The 6,000-nt window shown below is 37.1% G+C and overlaps 1 long non-coding RNA gene across 1 annotated transcript; it reads left to right on the plus strand.

Moving 5' to 3' along the window:
- The first annotated feature begins 2,209 nt into the window (after positions 1-2,209).
- LOC113683387 (uncharacterized) lies at positions 2,210-5,753 on the plus strand. The gene is made up of 3 exons (XR_016188696.1): positions 2,210-2,847; positions 3,208-3,288; positions 4,747-5,753. It is a non-coding gene; the product is annotated as an uncharacterized LOC113683387 (long non-coding RNA).
- The last annotated feature ends 247 nt before the right edge of the window (positions 5,754-6,000 follow it).

The raw sequence follows: 6,000 nt of genomic DNA on the forward strand, positions 1-6,000 counted from the left end.
TATGATAAAAATATCAGTAATATTGCAAACTTAAGCAACAGTTGTACACGTTATATAGGAAATCGAGATATCAGATCAAGGTATCAGCTTATTTGAATATAGAGTTAAATTTTAGGTGAAGGCTTTTCTAGTTATTAATTTGACTATTTACTGTACGTTGTAAAACTACAAAGCAAAACACTAAATTTAGGCAGTAAAACACTAAAATACTTACTCACCTTTCGGTCCCAAAACGTTTTTCACTTAACTGCTTTAAAACTTTGAGCTTGTGTTTACCACACGCCGATGTTTCCCGTATTCTCCAGTGTGACGACATGAACTAGTGGCAAAAAAGGTCACGCAATCAAGGAAGGGCTTGGGCACAAATTCAGTAGGCTTGGCTACTGGTTGAGCCTGGTTTCTAAGCTCCTTCAGAAAGTGATCCCAAAAAAAATTTTCGCCATCGGGAGTCCATGCCGGTCTGTCGTTACCTTTATCCTCAAGAAGGAATGCGCCGCCTGCACAACAGCATAGCTTCAATTAACAACCACTATCTCTTTACCGCCGGCCGTCTACAAGAAGCTACAAGATTCCACCAAAGTGGACTTGTTGGCGGAATTAGGGAAAGATGTTTTCTTTGGATATCAGCCAGTAGAGCTCAGCAGCGACAAAAGCTTTCCAACATTTTGACTGGCTAAGTGGTTGAAAAGGAATGTTTTAAAGTTGAGCACGGGCCAACAGAAGTTTGTGTTCGGAAGAGTTGTAACTTATTTACACTTTAAACACCCTTCAAACAAAGACTGAAAGTAACTTGGAAGATCTTGGAATTATTTAATTCCAAGTTTTTATTGTTTTAATTTTCGACTTAGTTTTTCGAAAGTACGCTATATATATGCCTTTAAGCCAAAATAGGGTCGAAAAGTAATAGTTAAGTCGCCAAGTTAATTAATAACAGTTATTTAACTAACAACTGACAAATGCCTGAAATAAAACTGAGAACTGATAAATAGCCGAAATTTTAACTAAAAATTGTATCCCTACCAGACCCTCTTAACGAGATAAACAACAACATTGAAGTGGATTCATTTTCCAATTTTCGGGTTTTTCGGGTAAATTTACAATTCAGCGTCCGAATTCAAATGTATACTTTGCTTTAGGTTATCGGAAAAGATTATGAGCGATTTTGGTATAGAGTAAGAAGAGGACTATGCTCGATTGACGTCGCGCTTTCAAAACTAGATTTCAACGTCCACGCGGTTTGCACCTGCATTTGTAAACAGTCCCACGGTCGTCGAAAATAGTTGAATCCTCATGGACTCCACAGATTCCATTAAGAGCAGTAGTTACGCTGCAAGCGTGAAGAAAGACCGACTTTTTCTCAGTCGAAAGAATCGCTGCAAGAAACAACTAGCCATGTTTAATTTAGCTTAGTTGCATTCGCAAAGGTGGACATTCCTTTTGGCCTAAGTACATTAAGATATAGTGCACGTGGTCTCCTGTGAGAGCTTTAACGGGTGGCACAAGAAATGTAGTGACCACTTTCTTCTAGAGAGGAGAGGCGATCGATCACTGGCGCTGCTTGATATAGTAAAGATTTTCCATAGCCAATTGGTAACGAAACGGAGACATCGTTTCCTTTGAAAAACATATCTATTGCTTTCTGCTGTTCTTCTTGAAATGTCTCTTTCCCAAAATTTGCGTAAATTTGCCCTAAAACCTTATCGTAAATCGCTGTTGTTTGAAAGTTGACCGTGAAAACATTTTGTTTATCATCTCGTTCGTTAGTATGAAAATAAATTACCAGTTCGAAACAATCACAAACGACGAAAGAATCGGAAAAAGGGGTTAACCAATAAAAAATTATTACATATTTTCTTGCAAAAGAGTAACGTCACTGAACGCGATTAGTGTCAGGTTTGCGTAGACGTTGCCTCGCCTCCGTTTCACCTTAGCGGGGTGAGGGTACGGCTACACTCGTAGGCTACATGCTTTGTATCAAAGCTCTTCTCTTGGGTAAGGAGCTCTTGTTCTGTGTCAATTTATAAATGACAATTTGAATATCCTAATGTTGCAGATCCATCCATCTCTATAATATCCGGGTTTACATTTACAGTTGTAGGATCCTTAAATATTGGTACAAACAGCATCAACACTGTGTGTGTGTGTGTTTGAGGCGTACTTGTCCTAGTCTGAAACACAACAGGAGTCTCTTCTAATTAAAACTTCTGAACAAAATAAAGAGACTCTTGAGGCCCGTATGCCGACTGTAATTTCCCTTTTCGCTTATTCAAATTATAATGGCACCTTTGCTAACGGTAATTTCCCTTTTGGCTGATTCAGTTGGGGCTGATGTCGAAATTATCAATACCGAGACGTAAATTTTACTAACATATTTATCTCGTTTGAGGTGGATTTGCTCCTCTAGGAAACTTTCAAGGTAAAATTTGCGTACATGTATGTATACCATTTCCGTTTTCAGACCTGATTTATGTACACATCTTGAGCAAAGAAAACTGGAGTAGTTGAAGTCCTATTCTTTATAATTGAGTTTTTTAAAACTAAACAAGTAAGCAGCATTCTTCGGATAGTAGTTGTAATACTTCTTCATTCTCTGACGCGTTTCGTCAAACTGTCCGATAGTCTTCTTCTCAGGTTAATTAAGGCTTGGGTCAAAAATGATTTTCGCCTCCAGTGCCCCCCCAGCAAGGTTCGCGGAATTCGCGTGGACTGCGCGAGTAACCATAGTTACTTGGAATCAAGATCGTGTAGTTCGTGAACGGCACCGCCATTTTTAAGTGTCGGCTTTGCATTGGTTTTTCCCATCTTCGCTGGTGAATCCGACAATCTAGAGGAAGACATCAAAGGAAGGTAATAACATTTTCTTTGCTATCTTCATTTCCTCAAAAAATGGCATGATATCGCTATCTTAAAGCCAAAGAGAACCCTTTTGAACCTACGAAGACTTCTAAACACCGCTCTCAACATGTTCATTGATTTCACTGCAAATACAATGCAACATGAATTTATAATATAGCGCTCATTTCTAGAGCTCAATAGCGTTTTACAATGTTTGTAACTTTTGCATAGAAAAAAGTACTATGTTTTGTAACAAATGCATAGAGAAAAGTTTCATTGTGGATATACCATTCAATTTTGAAATTAAATTTAGCTTGATAAATCCTCTATCACATCATGATGTGTAAACTTATGGTATTTATCAAAATTTAGGCTTTTGAATGCTTTGGAAACAATTTCTCCAAGAAGCAGATGAATTTACTGACAAACGTAATCCCCCAAAGCAGTTGTTAGGTAAGTTTAATTGCTGAAATGTAAGATGCAGATTGTCTTGTCATAAATTGTCCCTTGAAAACTAAGAGGAAAAAAGCTGTACTAATGTGCGTTAGTTTATTCCGAGGTCCCTTAATTACTGAATTGCTATAAATATATAATAATAATAATTTTAATTACTCACACAGAAAACCAGCCAGCCCTTGCAGATTCCAAAGGGAATCTACTTGATTAAAACCAGTTTTATTTACTGTTATCCCTATTTGTTTTCTTGAAGAGGTCCATCCAGTTATTCCACACAACTAATTTATTACAAGCATGTTAATGGTGTTATTTATGAGGCATTTTTTTGGTTTTTAAATCATGTTATTTCAGTTTTAATTATAGTCAACAGTTTGGTTTTTAGGTTTTGACCGGTAATAATTGCAACAATCATTGTCAATGATGGACTTGTAATTGATATATGTGTCTATTTGAATGTAAATATTCTACCCACTACACCAGTGGAGTATCTTTTAATTCAAATGCATCACAAAAGTTCTGATACATGCATATGATTCTGACCATAGCCTTACCTCTTTGTTGATAAAACATGATTAATTACCAGTGCTTACTGTTGCCCCAAGTGGGGCACTGTTTTTTTTTTTGCGACAAGAGCAAACACCAACTGGTATAAGATGTGTCATCTTCTCAGCCCTACTCATAAAAGATGTGCCATCTTAAGAGCAGGGTAGGTTTCCCTTGTTACGAAGTCAGAAAGGAAAATTTTAAAATTATATTTCTTGCTTTTTTTTGGTGCTCTTCCAAGTCAATATTCCTGTTAGAAGGCTATGGTGGCCTAACTGGTTAAAACTGTGGTTTATAATTTTAAGTTTGATCTGCCAGTTGCTTGCCTAAATTCAATTTCATAGATCAATAATTGGCAGGAATTGGGAAATAAATCGGTACATGTATGTCATCTAGCAGTGATGTAAAATTATAGACACGAGTATGACTTATGAAGTAATTTGTACCTGATGGACCCTAGAGCACCTTATCTGTGCATTATTAAAAATGTCCCTCTAACATTCATTCACAATTCGTAAAGCCGAAGTACAAAATTAGTTTAGACCAAGAGCACACATAAACTTGCTTAAGACATGCACATACATTGTAATTTTAACCTTGCAAAGCCCAATAAAAAGACTCCTGCCGTGACATGGCTAGGGTCACTTTACCTGATTAGAGTGTTAATTATTACTTTCTTAAGCAGAGGTTTCATTAAGATTTTGAGGTGATGGGAAATGAACAAGGAAGCAGGCAAAATATGTTTTGATTCTGATTTATGTCAGTCACAACATGCAGGAGAAATTATGTTCCCAGCCAGTCAATTTGCCCAGTGTCAGGCCCGTGAAACCCCTGCTTAAGCTTATAGTATTCAGTGAGATATTATGGAAGCCAGTGTTGCCATAATGCCTGTTGTTGTTGGTCTTCTTACAGGGCTGGCATCCAAACATTCTTGAGCCATGGAAACCAAAAGTGGAATGTTTTGCTTAACACCTACTTTGAACAGAATTTTACCAAGGGAAAAAATATCACTGGCTTCATTAATTCTTTGCAGGAGGAAAGGAGCTGTCACATGCTTTTCCAAAATTGATGATGTAGCCATGTTTGTTACTCACAAGAAAATTATTAGCCTTCAAATCACAGTGAAGAAAGCCTTTTGTATGAATATGTGAAAGGGCTTCTGTCAAATCATGTGAAATAATTAACCAGTCATTTGTTATGAGTGAGCTTTGCACATTCTGTATTGTTGCACTCTTTTTCTGACAAGACAATAGTTTGCTTATTGTTACAGATGTATTGTCTTCCCCTTTAATCTCCATTATTAAGGGAATGGGCTGCTTTTGAAGCTGTACACCTATTATGGTTGGGATATTTTTATGTGCGAGTGCCTGCATAATGTGAGCCTCCTTCATTATCTCTGTGGTGTCCTGCATCAGCGACTGTTTTTCTACAACCTTTATATCAAATCATGTGTACTGTCTCAGAAGGCATTGACCATAGGATCCTTCTCCCAGTATTATATTCTCTCCATTGGTTTGAAGAAGTTCAGTATGATTGATTAAGTTTACAGTGGATTATTTGGTACTTGCATTCCTTTTAAAAAACTGGAAAATGAAGGCAAATATATTATAGAGGGTGTGCTTAAATAAATGCTAGATTGCAACACAAGTAAAGGTGAAGATTGTTGATCTCATTGTTTGGCATGCAAATTACTGTATAGTAACTAGAAACATTACTCCTCCTCCAGATGGACTAGACATTAGCATTGGATTTTATTTTTTTCTTGGCCTGCTCTCCCTCGACGCTGCCGCTTTTTCTCAATTGCGTCTTTCTTTTTTTGGAGCTGAAGTTCCTTCACTTTTGTTTGTGCTTCAGCAAAGCTTATTTTAAATATTTTCTCAAAGTGGCCATTCACTTTTGAATAAATGTGTTTTACAGCAGTTTTAATGGCTTTTTGCGTTGGTTTCACTTTACTTTGTGTCTTCACCCCACTTTCAATAAGGGCCTCTTTTAAAAGTTTTCGGGTTTTGAAAGTTTCTCCACTAGGGAAAAAATTATGGATGGCATAATAGTGCACTTGACAACCTCCACAATTTGACAATGTGTGCTGTTTCTTCTGCGCTGTATTAAGAGCTTTCCAGTTTACCATTGAAAACGTATCTTGGCACTTGGCCCTGGCTTTTGAGT

This window comes from Pocillopora damicornis, chromosome 7, assembly GCF_964200805.1.
Source record: "Pocillopora damicornis chromosome 7, jaPocDami1.2, whole genome shotgun sequence".
NCBI classification, from domain to species: domain Eukaryota; kingdom Metazoa; phylum Cnidaria; class Anthozoa; order Scleractinia; family Pocilloporidae; genus Pocillopora; species Pocillopora damicornis.